The sequence below is a fragment of the Hyperolius riggenbachi genome, chromosome 6 (genome assembly GCF_040937935.1).
Source record: "Hyperolius riggenbachi isolate aHypRig1 chromosome 6, aHypRig1.pri, whole genome shotgun sequence".
In the NCBI taxonomy this organism is placed as follows: Eukaryota; Metazoa; Chordata; class Amphibia; order Anura; family Hyperoliidae; genus Hyperolius; species Hyperolius riggenbachi.
The window spans coordinates 203616052-203636771 of NC_090651.1; the positions used below are offsets into that span (position 1 = coordinate 203616052).

At 46.0% G+C, this 20720-nt stretch overlaps 1 protein-coding gene across 1 annotated transcript in view; it reads right to left on the reverse strand.

The window, feature by feature from the left end:
- Positions 1 to 18505, reverse strand: part of LOC137521284 (cryptochrome-1-like) — a 110352-nt gene extending 91847 nt beyond the window's left edge. The window contains exon 1 of the mRNA XM_068240319.1: positions 18441 to 18505. The gene's annotated coding sequence lies outside the window, so the exon portion shown is untranslated. The remainder of the gene's footprint in view (positions 1 to 18440) is intronic.
- Between the last annotated feature and the right edge of the window lie 2215 nt (positions 18506 to 20720).

Here is a 20720-nt window from a genome sequence, read left to right on the forward strand (position 1 = left end):
TTATTTTAGAGGTGTCCGGGTTGAAAACTGTGCTGTCCCAATTGTGTATTGGACACAATGTGGGCTTCACGACCGCTGTCTGGAACCTCATGCTGTGTATTTACGGCCCTGGAACCACCGCTAGGAACCAGGGCCTACTATGTCTCGCTGCCTGCCCTCCTGCCTGCTGCCAAATGCCAGTCTGCCACACACTTATCCTCCTCACGCTGCCTGCTGTTATATTTCCTCCTGCTGTCTGTGTCTCCTCTCCACTGCCAGGGAACACATTACAAGGTGCTGCTCCCCATGCGCCACCAGCTATTACGCTCAACAATAGCTGCAGTAATTTAAAAAAAAAATTGTAATTATTTTAGAGGTGTCCGGGTTGAAAACTGTGCTGTCCCAATTGTGTATTGGACACAATGTGGGCTTCACGGCCGCTGTCTGGAACCTCATGCTGTTCATTTACGGCCTTGGAACCACTGCTAGGACCCAGGGCCTACTATGTCTCGCTGCCTGCCCTCCTGCCTGCTGCCAAATGCCAGTCTGCCACACACACTCATCCTCCTCACGCTGCCTGCTGCTGTATTGCCTCCTGCTGTCTGTGTGTTTCCACTGCCAGGGAACACATTACAAGGTGCTGCTGCCCATGCGCCACCAGCTATTTATGCTCACAAATAGCTGCATTATTTTAAAAGAAATAAAAAATTGTAATTATTTTAGAGGTGTCCGGGTTGAAAACTGTGCTGTCCCAATTGTGTATTGGACACAATGTGGGCTTCACGACCGCTGTCTGGAACCTCATGATGTTCATTTACGGCCCTGGTACCATCGCTAGGAACCAGGGCCTATTATGTCAGTCACATCACACTGCCTGACACACATTACTCCTCCTCCTGTAGCTGCATTGAACTTCTGCTGTCTGTGTGCTGCTACCACTGCCAGGGAGAACAGAAGAAGAACTATTTTCTGCTGCCACCTGCCCACCCACTCTCCTACCGAGTACCGACCGACTATTACCACACACTACAAATAGCTGCAAGCCTGCAACTACTTCCTCCTCCTGCTGATGTCTGTGTTTTACCACCACCAGGGTACACAGAAAAAGGCGCTGTGGCTTGCAATGTGCCACTACCTACCTATTATGCCATCAACACAAATATAACTATGGTGTTATTAAAATAAAATATTTTCACAAATGAAGTAAAAAAAATAAGACAAAAGAAAGGAAAACCAAGACACATAATATAATGATAGAGAAGAAGAGGAAGAAGAAGATGAAGAAGAAGAAGATATAGAAGAAGAAGATATAGAAGAAGATGAAGAAGATATAGAAGAAGAAGAAGATATAGAAGAAGAAGATATAGAAGATGAAGAAGATATAGAAGAAGATATAGAAGAAGAAGATATAGAAGAGGATGAAGAAGAAGAAGAAGATGAAGAAGATATAGAAGAAGAAGATATAGAAGAAGATGAAGAAGATATAGAAGAAGAAGAAGATATAGAAGAAGAAGATATAGAAGATGAAGAAGATGAAGAAGATATAGAAGAAGAAGATATAGAAGAAGATGAAGAAGAAGAAGAAGAAAAAGAAGAAGATATAGAAGAAGAAGATATAGAAGAAGAAGAAGAAGATATAGAAGAAGAAGAAGAAGATATAGAAGAAGAAGAGGAAGAAGAAGATATAGAAGAAGAAGAAGAAGAAGATATAGAAGAAGAAGATATAGAAGAAGAAGAAGAAGAAGAAGAAGATATAGAAGAAGAAGATGAAGACAACGTAAATGAAGACTGTTACAACAACCATTTTGGACACACCTTCTCATGCAAACACTTTTCATGAAGTTAATTTACTATTTTTGAGACCTTTTTTATAACTACTACATCACCACATAATCACTTGATGTTTTTCTTCATAAAAAAGGTGGTTTCATGCTTAATTGACCTCCAATACAAGTTTTACAAGCTATTTAAGGCCAGCTCGAATATTTTACTCGAATACAGACTCGATAGTGACGTCGGATATCCGAGGTCGAATCGGATATTCAATTACATCGGATATTGAACTTCGAGTGAATTTGGATAGTTTACCATCCGAATTCGACCAAACTCGAATAGGATAATGAGGTATCCGATCAACACTGGCGACATCGTCTGTACTGTCCTTTCTGGAGCCTTTACTGGACAAAGGCTATTGTGTCACCACAGACAATTTGTATACCTCCCCTGAACTGTCTGAGTTTCTTATTAAGCATAAGACTGACACCTACGGCATCGGCCTAACAGGCAGGAGATGCCATCGCCCTTTGCCAAGCAGAAGCTGAAGACTGGGGACATAGCTGCTTAGCAGAAGGGGAAAATATTAGCTCTCCGGTGGCAGGACAAAAAAGACGTCTTCCTCCTCTCCACAGTTCACAGCACCCCCACTGTCCCCACCAGAATGAGAGGAGGAAAAGACTTTGAAAAACCGCAGGTCACGGTGGACTACAACCACACCATGGGTGGTGTGGACAGAGCTGACCAGGCAGTTACCTTTTACCCTTCCGTAAGGAAAAGATTTTCTGCCATCTCCTGGAGCAGAGAATCTGGAACGCCTACATTCTCCACAAGCAGCGAAGTGACAGGCCAGTGACGCACGCTGACTTCATCTGGAAACTGTGCGAATGCATCTGTCTGAAGTACCAGACTGCAGCAGATGCCAGAGTTGGGCACCGTGCCTCCTGCGTGGTAAACCCGGAGCGCCTCACTGGCTGTCATTTTATGTTCCACCAACTCCCACAAAACATGCCCCAACTAAGATATGTGCTGTATGCTGCAGCAAGATCGACGAGAAGGGGAAAAAAATCAGGAAATAATCACAATCCTACTACCCTGATTGTGATGTCGCCCTGTGTGCAATTCCCTGCTTTAACCATTTTAGCCTGCTGGGATTTTTCACCTTATGCAACAGAGCAATTTTGACCTCCCATTCATTCACCAATAACTTTATCACTACTTATCACAATTAATTGATCTATATCTTGTTTTTTCCTCCACCAATTAGGATTTTTTGTGTGGTACATTTTGCTAAGAATTATTTTTTTCTAAATGCACTTTCACAGGAATATAAAAATAAAATGGAAAAAATGTATTATTTCTCAGTTTTTGGCCATTATAGCTTTAAAATAATACATGCTACCATAATTAAAACCTATGTATTTTATTTGCCCATTTGTCTTGGTTATTTCATCATTTACATGTTATCCCTATCACAATGTATGGCGTCAATATTTTATTTGGAAATAAAGGTGCATTTTTTCAGTTTTGCATCCATCACTATTTACAAGCTTATAATTTAAAATGTTTTTGTAATATACCCTCTTCACATGCATATTTAAAAAGTTCAAATAAGTTCAGACCCTTAGGTAACTATTTGTTTTTGTTTTGTTTGTTTTGTTTTTTTACTGTATTTTTTTTGTCCATTGAAAAATTTATTTGGGTAATTTTTGGTGTGGGAGTTAAACAGTTAATTTTAAATGTAATAATGTGGGCTTATTTTAATAAAAAATGTATGTAGATGTAGTTTTACTATTTGGCCCCAAGTTGGCCACAGTGGGATTTTTTTTTGGTCCTGGAAGCGAGAACTCACTTCCAGTAAGCACTAGGAGGACAGGAAACTTTTTGTTCAGAAAGTCTGCGGCCTCTGATAAGAAGCCATCGGGTTTTCTGCTGGGGACTTAGATTGATGAATGGGAACTATATTCCCATTCATTGATCTCTGGGCTAATGGGGGGCGGCACGGGAGCGTGTGGGCGCGAAGCACACAGCAACTGCCGCCTGGACGTGAGAATCACGTCCAGGCGACAGGAATGGTTAAAATATACCACACACAGGAGGTGTTTTAGGAGTATATATGTACATACTGCATAATCTGCTGCCTTATTTGTACATTTTGCTATTCTTTCAGATTATTGATAAATGTAATTACTTCAACAATTTTGTGTTCCAGTCTTTTATTTATATGCAGAATGTCTACTAGGCCTTTATTCTGCTATATTTTGGTGAGTTAACCTCCTGAGCAGTATGCCCGACACTGTGTCAGGCAAGGAATTGTTGCTGAAAGCGGTATGCCCGACACAGTGTCGGGCATGCCGCTCAGGGGGGTTCCCTAGCTACAGGAGCCCCACTGTATAAATTAGTTAGGTGCAGGGGCTCCTGTACACAATATGCAGCATTAGGAATAAGAGCTATACATAAAATGCCTCGTTCCAGCGAATGCTATAGCCTGTCTGCACAGCTCCGCATATGTTCTGGTAAGTGGAGGATCAGGACTGAAGTCTTGTGACATCTGACGTCAGACATCACATGACTTCAGTCCCGATCCTCCGCATACCGGAAGATATGCGGAGCTGTGCAGGGAGGCTATAGCGCTTTTAATTAATTGGATCACTTTTTGCACAGAAATTCAACAAACTGTATTTTAACTGTGGAACTATCATTACAACTAGAAAGCAGTGGTGTGGATCAAGACGTGAAGATGAAGACAGGTGGCTTGTAAGGGACGGGGCAGTGCAATTTACTGTAAAAAAGAACAATACGTTTCTGGAGGTTTTACTGAACACATTCATTATGACAATAAATAATCCAATAAAATATAACTTTTACTAAACAGCTGTTATAATCCCAGTGAGATTTAAGCCATAACATTGGGAACAGTTTGCAATCGCAGATGCATCTGTACAATCTTGTTAGAAACAGTGCCTGACGTACATTTCACAGAATACAGGCCAGTTCATCAGATGCAAAATTATTTGTATAGAATTGCATTAAAAAATACCACAGTTGAAATATTAATTGAAAAACTGAGGGAGCAGGCATGTATTAGATGCCATCCTCATGGCCACAGCTCTCCCCGTTCTCCTCCGTCCCCTTCCTTTGTACTCTAAATCCTCCACGGCAGCTCAGTCCATATCGCCGAAGTCAGATGGTAGTGCACAGGCGTGACGTCATTGTGCCATGGTGCGCACGCTCAGAGCACTCCTGGCCAGCAGGGCTGCTCATCCGGATTCCGGATATCCGGGTAACCCGGATATCCAACCTTTTTTCAGCTATCCGACCGGATTCGGATTACAGATAGTTGGGCCCAAATCCGGATAGCTATCTGCGGATAGATGGATCCGAAATACTGTAACTAAGGAGCTGACGTCCTGGAGCCAATCAGAGGGCTAGCCCTAGCAACCAATAACAGAGGGGAACCCTGGCCAGCCCCACCTGACCTCATTGAGCCAATCAGAGGGCTCCCAGCCTAAACCCTGGCACCCAATCACAGAAAGGAACACTGGCCAGCCCCCCTGTATAATAAGGAGGGCTGCCATGCTGAGACAGATCGTCCTAGCTTGCTGAATGCTCACTGAGAGACATGCTCCAGTGCTGATGATGGCAGGGCTGCCTGTACACAACTATAAACCTAAAGCTGTTCAGTGATTAACCCCTTCACTATCACTACACTATAGTTAAATCGTTAATTAGCTTGATTTCATTGTGTGACAGACAGTAAGAGTGTGAGCTCCAGTGCTGCTGCAGATGCTATGTGTCTGTGTGTGTCCTGTGCACAGACCAGGCCAGCTACTTCCTGCTGGCCAGCTATTAGCCTTAGCTACAGTTTAGGTTAGGGACTAGAGAATAGCATTACTGTGTAATTGTGTAGTTACTGATAGTTAGTGTTATAATTCACCTTTTTGCTTCGACACCAGTAACTTCTTAGAGTTGCACCTCACAGACTGTGAGATAACTTGACTCTCACACAGCAAGCATTATTGGAGATAGACCGTTCTCAGTCGTCTTCAAAGTACAAGTTGTTTATTCAGGAAACAGATATACAGATACAGTTCGTCACATCTTAGCCAAGCAGATTCTCATGTTGCGTTACGAGCTCTTGATCACCTTCCTGTTGAAGGTAATCAGGTCATCTTCTTATGCCTATCCTATGTTACATCCTCTAGACTACCTATGTACAGCATACATCATATCAGAACAGAAATGGATTACATAAAGGTTTAGCCAGCAGGGACAGGTAGCAAGACAGAAAGAGCGCTAATCCCTACTCCGGCTGTGGGTTTTATACGAACCAGAAAGAGTTAAATGTGACCCCATCTGATCCATCTATGATTGGCTCAGATCCCTTGTGATGTCAGGACACACACCTACTCGATTAATATTCTATAAGATATTATGCCCTAGTTGCAGGAATGCTATGTTTATAAATATGGCCCATGTTGATTGTTCCCGTAGTCCATTTGTCTGGGGCAGTGTAGGCCTAAGACCTTGGACTAGGAACATCTTCTCAGTATCTGCTTGTATCATCTGCTTCAAGCAGACACAGATGCTTCTGCCTGCATCACGAAAACCTCTATTTAAAGGTATACTCTGCGAACAAGCCTTTAACCTAAAACTGAGGCCTACTTAAATTATAACAATCCCCCCTGAAATGGCTTGATCCGCAGATCCCAGCTCCTGAACCCAGCAGTACCTGGTTTCTTTTCTGTATGTTTCACTTTTCGATGCTCGTGCTCACACAACTTCTCTGCTCTAGGCGGTTATCCCGGGGAGAGAGGGCAAGACCTCTTAGTCTTCCTGTAACCAGGCTATCTGGGAATGCCCTACTTCTAAGTCCCTCTACACCACATTCTCAGCATTTGCGTAACTTGCGTATCACTCATAAACTTGCATGATCACAGAAAAGTGAAACTTGTTTGTCTGTTCCACGACGGAGCAGTGCCAGGTGCCTTCTAAAAGAACGCCTTTATACAATCAGCTCCATCATAGGTACTGCTACACCTATACCCATAACCCTGTATATCCCTTAATTTAGAAATATTGGTTCATAAGATTGTTTATGAGGCACCAATCTCTTGACCAGGTTAATTTGTTTTGCGTAATTTAACACACAACCTCACCTGGATAATGATGCCCAAAGTTGTCATCCCCGTCACAACGACCAGTGGGTGTAGGAAGAAATTTTGAACTGCAGAGGCCCCGACCGAGTGTCCCAGGAACATTGCCAGAAACCTTTTCCACCAGGTCAGACTGGAACTCACCTGCTTATTTTTGTATTCTACCTCGTTAAGATCACCTGGATCATGGTGAAATCTTAGCTCTAACTTAGTGTTCTGTTTGTTTAAAGAGACACTGAAGCGAGAATAAATCTCGCTTCAGTGCTTATATTCAGCAGGGGCATGTGTGCCCCTGTTAAAACGCCGCTATCCCGCGGCTGAACGGGGGTCCCTTCACCCCCAACCCCCCCCCCCTGCAAAATCAACGACCAACTTGGTCGTAGATTTTGCTGCTCTTCAGGCAGGGCTAACGGCTGAAGCCCTGCCTCTCAGCGCCGTCTATCAGCGGCGCATCGCCGCCTCTCCCCCGCCCCTCTCAGCGAATGAAGGCTGAGAGGGGCGGGGGAGAGGCGGAGATACGCGCTGACAGACACGCGTGAGGCAGGGCTGCGGCCATTAGCTCTGCCTGAATGCGGAAGTGACCCCCCGCTGCACGGAGGGGATTTAGGAGGTAAGGGACCCCCGTTTAGCGGCTTGATAGCGGCGGTTTAGCAGGGGCACACGTGCCCCTGCTGAATATAAGCACTGAAGCGAGATTTATTCTCGCTTCAGTGTCTCTTTAACCGTTGTAACAAAGTTTGGTCGTCTTGGGTCAAAACCTGTTCCCATTTGTCCCATGTCGTGTTATCTTTCAGGATGGGAACTCCCCCTGAAGTTTTGAACTTTAGAGTTCTCTTAACAATTGGAGGAATGACGTCCTCAAACTTGGATGACTTGATCCATATGGGATCTCCGCTCATACAATAAGCTCCCCTCGAAAAATCTACCTGATCGGAACAATTATGAAAATGTACCTTGAATGGTCATTAGACATTATGTTTAAAAAAACAAACCTTTCCTTCAGCCACCGGAACTATTGGTTTGGCTTCAGGGCGGATCTTTTGTATGGTAGCCTCGCATTCTGTGTTATTGAGCCAGCAGGCTTCTTCACTAAATTTGACCTGCCCCGGCAAACACAGGTACCTCTGTGAGAATTGCTCGCATGAGGACAACTCTCCTTGTTTCACCTCCCCGTCTACCACCAAAAAATGTTGACCTCTCAGGTCATGGTGTAAGACATGTGTTGAGGTGGGAATTAAGGAAGCGGCGGTGCCTAAAGAAGTGTTGCACCCTTTCCATTTGTTCACCCAAACATCTCGAAGCTTCCATGCAAAAGATCCTTCTCCAGAAAAATCGATAAACCTCTCCTTGTCCAATCTCAGTTGTACAGGATCTTTTAGCATCTCCCTGACAAAATATGTCCTAAAACTGTCCTGATTGGATCTCTTCCCCCCTTATGTCCTGAGGCAACATGTGTACCTGAGGTCGGGAAGCCTGTACTCTTTGCAATCTTTCAATTAAGAGTATTTCTTCACTTACCCAACTAGCATGAGGATAAGTGGCTGCATATGGACTGTGTAATATGTCCCCTGTTGTGACCCGTGTAGTGAGAATGGGGTTCCCTGTGTTGGCTTTCCCTCCCTTGGGATCACTTTCCCCACCCTCTTTGTCACCTGGAAATGTGGCTTGATCTCGATTTTTACTTCTTGTTTTGAGAACCACAAACCCTCGGCTTTCCAGCCTTTACGTGTGTATAGTTGTTTCAGAGACACCCTCTGTTGGTAACCCCAGAGTGTGATTTTGTCCCCTGAGTCAGAGGCGTAGCTAGGGTTTTCAGCGCCCGGGGACAAAGACTATTAATGCGCCCCCCAAAGTCAAGGTTGTGGCGCGCGTAGCGCGCCGCGCCAAAAAGGGGCGTGGTCACATAATAAATGTGGGCGTGGTTATGGGTGGAGCCAAATGTATATGGAGGTTAGCAGGCTCACGCTCACCCACCCTCCCTCAGTATGTACCTTCCAGCATGTCCCAAGACAAATTCAGCAATCATGAGCCCCCCCCATCAAGACAAATTCAGCAATCATGAGACCCCCAACATAACCAACTCAGCAATCATGAGGCCCCCAACAAGACAAATTTAGCAATCATGAGGCCCCCAACAACAAATTCAGCAATCATGAGGCCCCCAACAAGACAAATTCAGCGATCTTGAGGCCCCCAACAAATCATGAGGCCCCCAACAAGACAAATTCAGTAACCATGAGGCCCCCAACAAGACAAATTCAGCAGTCATGAGTCACATAAATAGACAGCATTTCACATAAATAGGTAGAATGCCCCCTTAATATGGTAGACACCTCTCACCTGGCAGCAGTTCTCCAAAATACACTCAATCTGACGTGGTTCCCCAAAAATAGGTAGCCCCAGGTCTATAGTTGTCCCCAGAATAGGTGGCCAGCAGTATAGATGTCCCCAGAATAGGTGGCCAGCGGTATAGATGTCCCCAGAATAGGTGGCCAGCGGTATAGATGTCCCCAGAACAGGTAGCCAGGGGTAGAGATGTCCACAGAACAGGTAGCCAGGGGTATATGTGCCCAGTATATGTAGGCAGGGATATGTGTGCCCAGTATATGTAGCCAGAGGTATATGTGCCCAGTATATGTAGCCAGGGGTATATATGCCCAGTATATGTAGCCAGGAGAATAATATGTGCCCAGTATATATAGTCAGGCGTATATGTGCCCAGTATATGTAGCCAGGGGTATATAAGCCCAGTCCATGTAGCCAGGGGGTATATATGCCCAGTATATGTAGCCAGGGGGTATATATGCCCAGTATATGTAGCCAGGGGTATATATGCCCAGTATATGTAGCCAGGGGGTATATATGCCCAGTATATGTAGCCAGGGGGTATATATGCCCAGTAGATGTAGCCAGGGGTATATATGCCCAGTAGATGTAGCCAGGGGTATATATGCCCAGTAGATGTAGCCAGGGGGTATATATGCCCAGTAGATGTAGCCAGGGGTATATATGCCCAGTAGATGTAGCCAGGGGTATATATGCCCAGTAGATGTAGCCAGGGGTATATATGCCCAGTAGATGTAGCCAGGGGGTATATATGCCCAGTATATGTAGCCAGGGGGTATATATGCCCAGTAGATGTAGCCAGGGGTATATATGCCCAGTAGATGTAGCCAGGGGGTATATATGCCCAGTAGATGTAGCCAGGGGTATATATGCCCAGTAGATGTAGCCAGGGGTATATATGCCCAGTAGATGTAGCCAGGGGTATATATGCCCAGTAGATGTAGCCAGGGGTATATATGCCCAGTAGATGTAGCCAGGGGTATATATGCCCAGTAGATGTAGCCAGGGGTATATATGCCCAGTAGATGTAGCCAGGGGTATATATGCCCAGTAGATGTAGCCAGGGGTATATATGCCCAGTAGATGTAGCCAGGGGTATATATGCCCAGTAGATGTAGCCAGGGGTATATATGCCCAGTAGATGTAGCCAGGGGTATATATGCCCAGTAGATGTAGCCAGGGGTATATATGCCCAGTAGATGTAGCCAGGGGTATATATGCCCAGTAGATGTAGCCAGGGGTATATATGCCCAGTAGATGTAGCCAGGGGTATATATGCCCAGTAGATGTAGCCAGGGGTATATATGCCCAGTAGATGTAGCCAGGGGGTATATATGCCCAGTATATGTAGCCAGGGGTATATATGCCCAGTAGATGTAGCCAGGGGTATATATGCCCAGTAGATGTAGCCAGGGGTATATATGCCCAGTAGATGTAGCCAGGGGTATATGTGCCCAGTAGATGTAGCCAGGGGTATTTGTGCCCAGTAGATGTAGCCAGGGGTATATGTGCCCAGTAGATGTAGCCAGGGGTATATATGCCCAGTAGATGTAGCCAGGGGGTATATATGCCCAGTAGATGTAGCCAGGGGTATATATGCCCAGAGTAGGTAGCCAGGTGTCCCCCTCCCTGCCTCCCCAGCAGGAGGGGAGCAGCGCAGAGAAGAGGGAGAGCTGCTCTCTCCCCCTCGCTGTCCCCTCCATTAATGTCCGGGTGCTGGCAGCGGCGGGCGGAACTTACCTCCGTCTCGTCGCAGCGCGGATGGATCTGCCGCTACTCTGGTCTAGTCCAGACCAGAGCAGCGGCTGCGGGATCCGAACTTCCGGCCGGCGCTGGAGCGAGACGGAGGTGAGTCCCGCCCGCTGCGCCAGCACCCGGACAATAACGGAGGGGACAGCGATGGAGGGAGGGAGAGCCCTAAGGTGAGAGAAGGGGGGGAGATGGCCCCCTTCTCCACCGTCCGCATAGCTCTCCCTCTTCTCTTCTCTGCGCTGCTCCCCTCCGCAGAAAAAAAAAAAATCAGCTCAGCTGGGCGCCCTTAGGGACCCGGCGCCCGGGGGCACTTGACCTACCCCGACCCCCCCTAGCTCCGCGCCTGCCCTGAGTCTCTCCTGTAGGAGAATTGACGCCTCCTGCTCGTTCCTCTCCAATCTGGAACCATCTCACTCTGGATAACCACGACAAGGTACCCCAGAATCACACACTTCACCTTTTGCATGTACCCATTGTACTGCATTGTACCTTTTAACAAAACTTTTGATCGGTGCATCGATTCTGGGAGTGTGACATTCAAGAGCAGATTTACACTGCCGTTAAATTCAAACTTCCAGCACACCTGATCCTTCAGACCTTTCACCCACATTGTGCCATGAAATTTGTTTCCACCTGGCACAAGTGCTCTTTTCCTCCATCCCTGCTTGGTCCATCTGTGACAATCAGAGGAAGGTGGGAAAGGATCAGTACCTTTGTCTCCAAACATTAACATGCTTGGGCCTTGTGTTCTCATGAACTCTATTTACTCTTTTTGGTAGATTGGAGTTAAACTTCTCTCCCCTACCTAAGTACTATCCTAAGTACTTACCTGTTTAAAATATGCTCCCGCGGACTTCACCTTTGGAAGCTCTCACCTCATTGTAAGCTCTCCCCACATCCCCCCTTCTGTACATACGCGGCCGTCGTATGCACAGATTACGGATGCCACACACCTGTTGCTGCTTTGCAGGTGAGCCTGCAATGCTCTTGCTCATTTTCGCATTTACTTACCTAGAACTTCATTGCGATACCAGATCTACTAGAAGTCCTGGGTGTTGTACCCTCTGACCAATGTTTGCCATGCTCCTACCCCCAGAATACAAAAAAATGGCTGCCTCCCTGTAGGAAGGAGCACTTTGCACTTATACTAACAGTTAGTACTGTAGTACTGCAGTCAGTGCTAGTAGTTGTTAGAGTAGTAGTACTACTACTGTGTTAGCTTACTACAGAACTGCTGTGCTGCTGAGCAGTACCAGTGTGACAGTTAGTGTCCTATCCTCTGCTGTCTGACTGTCACTCGGCACGTGGCACTTACCGAGTGCAAAGTGCCACATGCAAACACGTGCAAAGTGCCACATGCAAACACGTGCAAAGTGCCACGTCACGTGCAAAGTGCTAAGTACAAAGTGCCACATCACATGCAAAGTGCAAAGTGCCATGTGCAAAGTGCCACGTGCAAAGTGCAAAGTCATGTGCAAAGTGCCACGTGCAAAGTGCCACGTCACGTGCAAAGTGCCACGTGCCACTTTGCATGTGACTTTGCACGTGGCACTTTGCACATGGCACTTTGCACGGGACTTTGCACTTTGCACGTGGCACTTTGCACGTGACTTTGCACTTTGTACATGGCACTTTGCACGTGTCAGGTGGGAGGTGGCACGTGCAAAGTGCCAAAAGCAAAGTGCCAAGTGCCAAATGCCACGTGCCACGTCCGGCATGCTCCTGGCAGATGTTACACCTGCTGCGGCTGCTGCTGCATTGCCCTGCTCCTGCTGCTTTTGCTGCTCCCACCACCAGGGTGCCACAGGCCACTGCTGCTGTGCTGATACCACATATATTTAACCCAAAACACAATTGCTGCATAATTTTTTGGAGGTGTCTGGGCTGAAAATTGCCATGTCCCAGTTGTGCGGTTGGACTTTGGATACAATGGGGGCTGCACAACCGCTGTCTGGAACCTAGGCCTGATGTTAATTGACAGCCATTTTTTTTGGGGGGGGGATTTAAAGTCCCCACATCATCAATTAGTGTTCCCCTTTACAAAATAATGATGCTACATGCCTCATTTACCCTAAAAAAAAACGTTTTAAAGCAATTTAAAGGCCACTTCCGGTTATCTATCCGGATATCCGAATCCGCCGGATACTAGGGTCGGATATCCGATTCAGATCGGAAAATTTTGAACTCGGATATCCGACCCAGATCGGATATAGGGGTATCCGGATCTGAATCGGATCCAGATTCTGAAAAGGGGTATCCGAGCAGCACTGCTGGCCAGGTGCCTGCACACTACCGCCCATCTACAGAGACCTGGACTGAGCTGCAGCAGAGGATTTAGAGTACAAAGGAGGGTGGAGGAGAACGGGGGAGAAGGGAGAGCGGTGGGCAGGAGGACCCCAGTTTTTAATCAATAATTCAGCTCTGGTATCCTTTATGGACTATATCTATAATAAGATAAATACTGTATATACAATATCAAGCTACGCTGTAGGCATAATAGGTCAGAGGATTTACAAACCACAAACATGGTTGGTATATTGTATATACAGTATATAAACTGCAGCAAATGAGTAATGAAACATCTGTTTCCATTCTAGTCTACTCACACAGGTGTTTTGCTCCACAACAGATTCTATTCAATGAACCTAAAGAAGAAAACTGAAGGTAGCCACTAATGGTCCAATTTCTACCGAAATTTTTTTCAAGCGATCAGAAATTCCGATCAGATTGATTGTAAATATTCTCCATTGATGGGCACAATCAATTACTAACGATTATAAAAACGTCCGATTGGATTTTCATCGAACCAAAATTTGGATTTTCTTGTTGGTTGTGATAGATAGGAAGCAAAGATTGGTGTGTTGATGGTGTAGTGAACGATTTCACTTCTGATCAGAATTTCTGATCGCTCAAACGATTTTTCGCTAGAAATTTGATTGTTAGTGGCTACCTTGACTGATTTTTAATGTGGAGGATATGCCAAATTAAAAACGTGCACTTATTACAGAATTGAGGGTGGTCCATTGGAATAAATGAGATTTGCAGTTCCTCGTCTTTCATGCAATGTGGCAAAACGTCTGCAATTTTAAGCAAGTGTGCTGCCTGCCTCAATGACTTTGTTACACCACACAGACATCACTCAGGTGTTCCCTGCCCAACAAACCTCTGACAGTGTGCAAATGCAGAAGAATAGGCATGCCCTGACACAACATGTGTGTGGGTGTGTTCATCTGAATCACTGGAGCCTCGCTTATATAAATAATGTTTCTATGGGACTGGTAAATATAATTATGCCTGACACAGGCAACTAAGACATGAACCAGAGGGACAGGACAGGCGAGTTGGGTAATTCTAGAACTTCCAGGATATGTATCTGCCATTAGTTTATTACTCTGCCAATGCTGGCATATTTTATACTTTCTGGCATAAGAGGGTCACCCTTTAGCATAAACATATTTGGAAAAAAAGATGGACCCCACCACACCGTCAGCCATACCTTTGAAACAGTCACATTTTTTGTGCAAAACACATATTTTCATTTTGCTTTCCAATCACCAATATTCCTTGAGTAGTTAATGTATTCCTGTAAGTTGCAGTGGGGGAGATTAGTACAGACGTTGTATACAGCAGTATTATACCGTTAGGTCTCTAAATATTTGGACAGAAGCAGCGATCGCTGCTAGGAAACTGTTAGACGGCGAAAACACTGTCTATTTATACTATACAGCGCAGCGATCTACAGTAGCGCTGTACTGCAAAGGATCAGGAGTGATCAGATCTCATAGGCTAATGCCTATGACAGCCGATCGTGGTGATTGGCTGGCGGGGGAGAGAGGGGTAGGGCTGGGAAAAAAAAAATAGACAAATTTATTTTAAAAAAAAGTCACAAACAAACAGGGCAGCACTGATCAGAGCCCACCAACAGAAAGCCCGTTTGTGGGCAGAAAAGGAGGGGATTGAGAATCACGTGTGTGCTAAGTTGTACGGCCCTGCAGTGAGCCCTTAAAGCTGCAGTGGCCTGAATTGTAAAAAAAATAGCCTGGTCACTAAGCCTGGTCACTAAGTGCAGACTTTCAGCTTTCATTTAATGGGGTGAAAAAAATATTGCATAAAAATGTGATGCTAGGCAACTAAAGCAACTTTTTTCACTGTCATGGGCGTAACCATCACCCCTGCGACCCCTGCCCTCTACCCAACCACAAGTGCAGCCAATGAGCAAAAAAACCCCTCCCCATTCAGTCACGAAAAAAACTGTTCCTGCTACCTTCTCCCACCATGCAAAGTAGCATGTATCTGGAGTGACTGTAATTTTTTCCTGCTTCTAGATGCTGCTTCACAGCAGAACATACTCTGCTGTCATTTGCCAGCTCCCAATCACATGACCCTCATGGGGTTTGGGGACCCATGCTATCTTTTTTGCAGGGAGGCCCTATTAAGTCTAGTTACGCCCCTGAACACAGTCCCTTCATTTCACGGGCTCAAAAGCAATTGGACAAATTAAATAACTTGAAATAAAATGTTAATTTTTAATAAACCCTTTGTTTGCAATGACAGCCTGAATTATTGAACTCGTGGACTTTACCAGATGCTGGGTTTCCTCCTATTTAATACAAACAGTATAGATCAGTGCCACTTGTAGAATAGCTGCTGAAAAAGAAACTAGTCCAGAGTTTAAAATAGTATATCAAGTAGGTAAATCAGCGATATAGGATAACAACCACAGTTCATCAGGCAGAAATAAGTACAGTGGTGTCCGTATACTTCAGTGAGTCATCACCAAATAATAAAAAGCCTTACATGCCTGTAAGTGCCCGCACTACAAGGCAGTACATGGCTCGATAATCAGTCCCAAACAAGGAATCACAGATCTTCAATGTTATAAATTACACCCTCATGGAACTGTTAGATGCTGATGTCACAAGGAGACATACCCAGTACACTCGACATCCATGTCATCAAGAATAAAACAGAATGGAACAAATGCTCAAAGTGTAAACCATTTTAATTTCACATGGATCAATAAATACAGCACAACATTGAATAAAATTTATTAAAACTCACATACGGGGCCCTATAGCATAGGGAACCCCACAAGTAAAATGCCCTCTATAACACAGCTTAGACAAGCAAAAGGAATGGTGCCATTTGTCTCCTTCCCGACTAGTTTCACTGACTGGTGCCATTAGGGGATTAAAGGCTCAAAAGCAATTGGACAAATTAAATAGCTGGAATTAAAAACCCTTTGTTGACAATGACAGCCTGAATTCTTGAACTCATGGACATTACCAGATGCTGTGTTTCCTCCTATTTAATGTTCTGCCAGGCCTTTACTGCAGCGGCTTTCAGTTGCTGTTTGTGGGGCTTTCTGTCCGAAATGTACCACTTCACAGCTTCAGTACAGTCAGGGCAGTTTCTAGGCTAAATTGCACCCAGGGCGAGAGTGTAAAAAATTGCCCCCCCCCCCCATGGAGCCAGGCATAGGTGCCCGCAGTATAGGTTAGCTACGCAGGTGCCTCCAGTATAGGGTAGCCTGTATAGTTGCCCCATTATAGGTTAGATAGGTAGTGGCCCCCAGTATAGGTTAGATAGGTAGGTGCCCCCAGTATAGGTTAGCTACGTAGGTGCCTCCAATATAGGGTAGCCCATATAGTTGCTACCAGTATGGGTAAGATAGGTAGATGCCCCCAGTATAGTTTAGATAGGTAGGTGCCCACAGTATAGGTTAGATAGGTAGGTTCCCGCAGTATAGGTTAGATAGGTAGGTTCCCGCAGTATAGGTTAGATAGGTAGGTTCCCGCAGTATAGGTTAGATAGGTAGGTTCTCCCAGTATGGGTTAGATAGGTAGGTTCCCCCAGTATGGGTTAGATAGGTAGGTTCCCCCAGTATGGGTTAGATAGGTAGGTTCCCGCAGTATAGGTTAGATAGGTAGGTTCTCCCAGTATGGGTTAGATAGGTAGGTTCTCCCAGTATGGGTGAGATAGGTAGGTTCCCCCAGTATGGGTTAGATAGGTAGGTTCCTGCAGTTTAGGTTAGTTAGGTAGGTTCCCGCAGTATAGGTTAGTTAGGTAGGTTCCCGCAGTATAGGTTAGTTAGGTAGGTTTCCCGCAGTATAGGTTAGTTAGGTAGGTTGCCGCAGTATAGGTTAGTTAGGTAGGTGCCCACAGTATAGGTTAGATAGGTAGGTGCCCGCAGTATAGGTTAGTTAGGTAGGTTGCGGCAGTATAGGTTAGTTAGGTAGGTTCCTGCAGTATAGGTTAGATAGGTAGGTGCCCGCAGTATAGGTTAGATAGGTAGGTTCCCACAGTTTAGGTTAGATAGGCAGGATCCCGCAATACAGGTTAGTTAGGTAGGTTCCCGCTGTTTAGGTTAAATAGGTAGGTTCCCACAGTTTAGGTTAGTTAGGTATGGGTGGCAGGAGAGGAGCGCAGCAGCGGGGGATGCGGACATAATAGTCAGGGCCGGATACAATCCCCCCCCCCCCAAAAAAAAAACATAGATCCATACACCGAGCGGGGTTGGGGGGGGGGGGGGGGGGCTTGTAAGGGTGGAGAGGAGCAGTAACTAAAGAGGTGGTCAGGGCGAGGAGATATCAGTGAGGTAGGAGTTAGGAAAAAAAGGATAGAGTGGGGCAGCCAGAACTGAGGGGGTGGTCAGAGTGAATAGGTTAGCCAGGTAAGGGTAGAAATTAAAGGGGCTAGGCAAGACCATTTTTTCCTTAAGGGCAAACCTACAACAGCTCACAGCATGCCCCCCTCTATAGAGGCAATACAGCTGCCAAAATGCCCCTACCCCTCCACAGAGGCACCACAGCTCCCATGATGCTACTTCCCTTCCAGAGGCACCGTAGTTTCCAGCATGCCTCTCAGTCTCCATATAGTATTGGGTTGTCCCCCACAGCTGGCTGCCAGGTCTCCTCAAATGTGAATAGTGGTTCCCCAGGGCCCCTGTATTTGCAGTGGACTGCATTCATGTGTCACTGGGTCAGAGAGATGAAGGAGGATAAAGTACAGAGAAGCAAGCTGTACAGTTAAGTGTGCTCTTCTGCGAATATGCTGCAGAGGCTCCAGGGGGCCACTAATCACTTTGGGGGGGGGGGGGGGGGGAGACCAGGGGGTCCTCCAGCCAGCCCTGAGGGACAACTCGATACTATATGGAGGAGGAAGGGCATGCTTGGAACTGTAGTGCCTGTATATAGAGAGGTGGTTCTTGCTGGGAGTTATGGTGACCCTATAGTGCAGGAGGGGCATGCTGGGGACAGTGGTGCCTCTGTGAATGGGCATGCTGGGAGCAGTGATGCCTCTATGGACAGGAGGGGCATGCTGGTAACTGTAGTGCCTCTATGGAGTGAGACTACATGCTGAGGGGAACAAATGCTACTTTGGAGAAAGGGGGGAGGGTGCACTCTCAAGCATACAGTCACAACAGCTACTCACAAGCATGCAGCCACAGAAGGTATCCCCTGTCAGGAATCAGATCATCCAGTTTCCTGCATCGTTATGCCTGTCTTCTGTGCACTGTGATAGGCTGCATACAGAGCCCTGCTTCTCCCCGTGTCCATGTGAGCTCCAGTCCCGATCAGCTGAGCTAATCACTCTCTCCCTCCTAGTGATGGGTCGTTCGCGAACGAGCCGGCTCTAAGAGCCGGCTCTTTGCTGCGAACGACAAGAGCCGGTTCTCAGTTTCAAAAGAGCCGATGCCTCAACCGCCCCACACAGCTCTGGTTTGCTGTGTAATAAAGGGCGCTAAGGCATGCTGGGAGATGTAGTCCTCCTCGTGCAGCTTGTAGGAGTGTATGGGGCAGAGCAGAGCAGTAGCAGGAGGAATTGCCCGAGCGAGAGAAGCATCTAGTGGTATTTAATGAAGAGCCGATTGAGAGCCGTAAGAGCCGGCTCTTTAATGGGAGCCGATTCAGAAGAGCCGATTCTCCAAGAAGAGCCGGAATTCCCATCACTACTCCCTCCCCCGCCGTGCTTTCTCTCTCTCTTCCCTCCAGGAAATATACTGTAGCTGCTGTGGTTCTTCTCATTTGTGCACGGAGATCTCACTCTATGCCTGTCCCCTGTGGGTTTCTGATCTGTGGCACTGGCAGCCCCAGCAGCATAGAGACTTCCGTCTAGTAGCAGCAGCCACTGTTTAACGCGTGCAGGTGGCCGACACGCACGACATCAGACATTGCATAGAGTGCAATGTCTGATGTTCACACTGCATGCGTTCCGGACCTGTGCGGTCCGGGAACGCATGGTGTACGCATTTTTTGTAAAAACGCGTGGCTGTCCCATTCACTTTTCAGTGATGGGATCAGCCACGCAACGCACAGAGACGCACATGACGTGCGTTTCTGTGCGTTGTGTTCTAAACGGAACGCGCCTGCGTTCCGTGATATGAACCAGTCCTTATGTCTGGCCTGTGCGTTCCCATCAGCTGATCTTGTCCGTGACTCATCTGTAGCCGCCCGCTGGCAGCTGGCTGCACACTCAAGGACAAGTTGCAGTGTGCAAAGCTGGCGGCTTGGAACGGACAGAACTGCGGACTCTGTCGGCTATGTGCTAATTAGAAATGTTGCCAGCGGCTCCCCACCCGCCCCAAGCAATCTTCTGCCTGCCCTGATAATAGTTACAACTCAGCTCCTTCCACCGAACCCGCTATGCTTCAATGTCCTTCCTTTCCCGGTGTCTACACCGGCATCTGTCTCAGTAACAGCGCTGTTACCAGGCGACGGACGCCGGGAGAGGAAAGACAATGGCCTCAATTCACTAAACTTATCTCCTGTCTTTAATAACTCTTCTAGAGTTGTTACCATGGTGATAAGGCATGTAGTGTTCAGGAAACATTTTACCTCAGGCAAACCTAAAGTTAACTCTTCTGTCTTTAAGTTAACTCTTCAATCCTTAAAATAACTCCAGCGTTAAAGACAGGCTGTTAATTAACTGCATGTGAAAATAACTACAGAGGAGGTAAATTAACTACAGAGGAGGTAAATTAACTACAGAGGAGGTAACTTAAGGAATGAAGAGTTAAGATAACTCTCTCACTGGTGGAGGTAAGTTTTCTCTTGCCTTATTATCTCCAGCGTGATCTTAGTGAATTGAGGCCAATCTGTTAATTAGCTGCATGTGAAAATAACTACAGAGGAGGTAAATTAACTACAGAGGAGGTAAATTAACTACAGAGGAGGTAAATTAACTACAGAGGAGGTAACTTAAGGAATGAAGAGTTAAGATAACTCTCTCACTGGTGGAGGTAAGTTTTCTCTTGCCTTATTATCTCCAGCATGATCTTAGTGAATTGAGGCCAATCTGTTAATTAGCTGCATGTGAAAATAACTACAGAGGAGGTAAATTAACTACAGAGGAGGTAAATTAACTACAGAGGAGGTAAATTTACTACAGGAGAGGTAACTTAAGTAATGAAGAGGTAAGATAACTCTCTCACGTGTGGAGGTAAGTTTTCTCTTGCCTTATCTCTAGCATGATCTTAGTGAATTGAGGCCAATATTGGCCTCAATTCACTAAGATCATGCTAGAGATAATAAGGCAAGAGAAAACTTACCTCCACACGTGAGAGAGTTATCTTACCTCTTCATTCCTTAAGTTACCTCTCCTGTAGTTAATTTGCCTCCTCTGTAGTTAATTTACCTCCTCTGTAGTTAAAGGGAAGGTTCAGGGAAACGTTTAAAAAAATAAAAATCCATATCCACTTACCTGGGGCTTCCT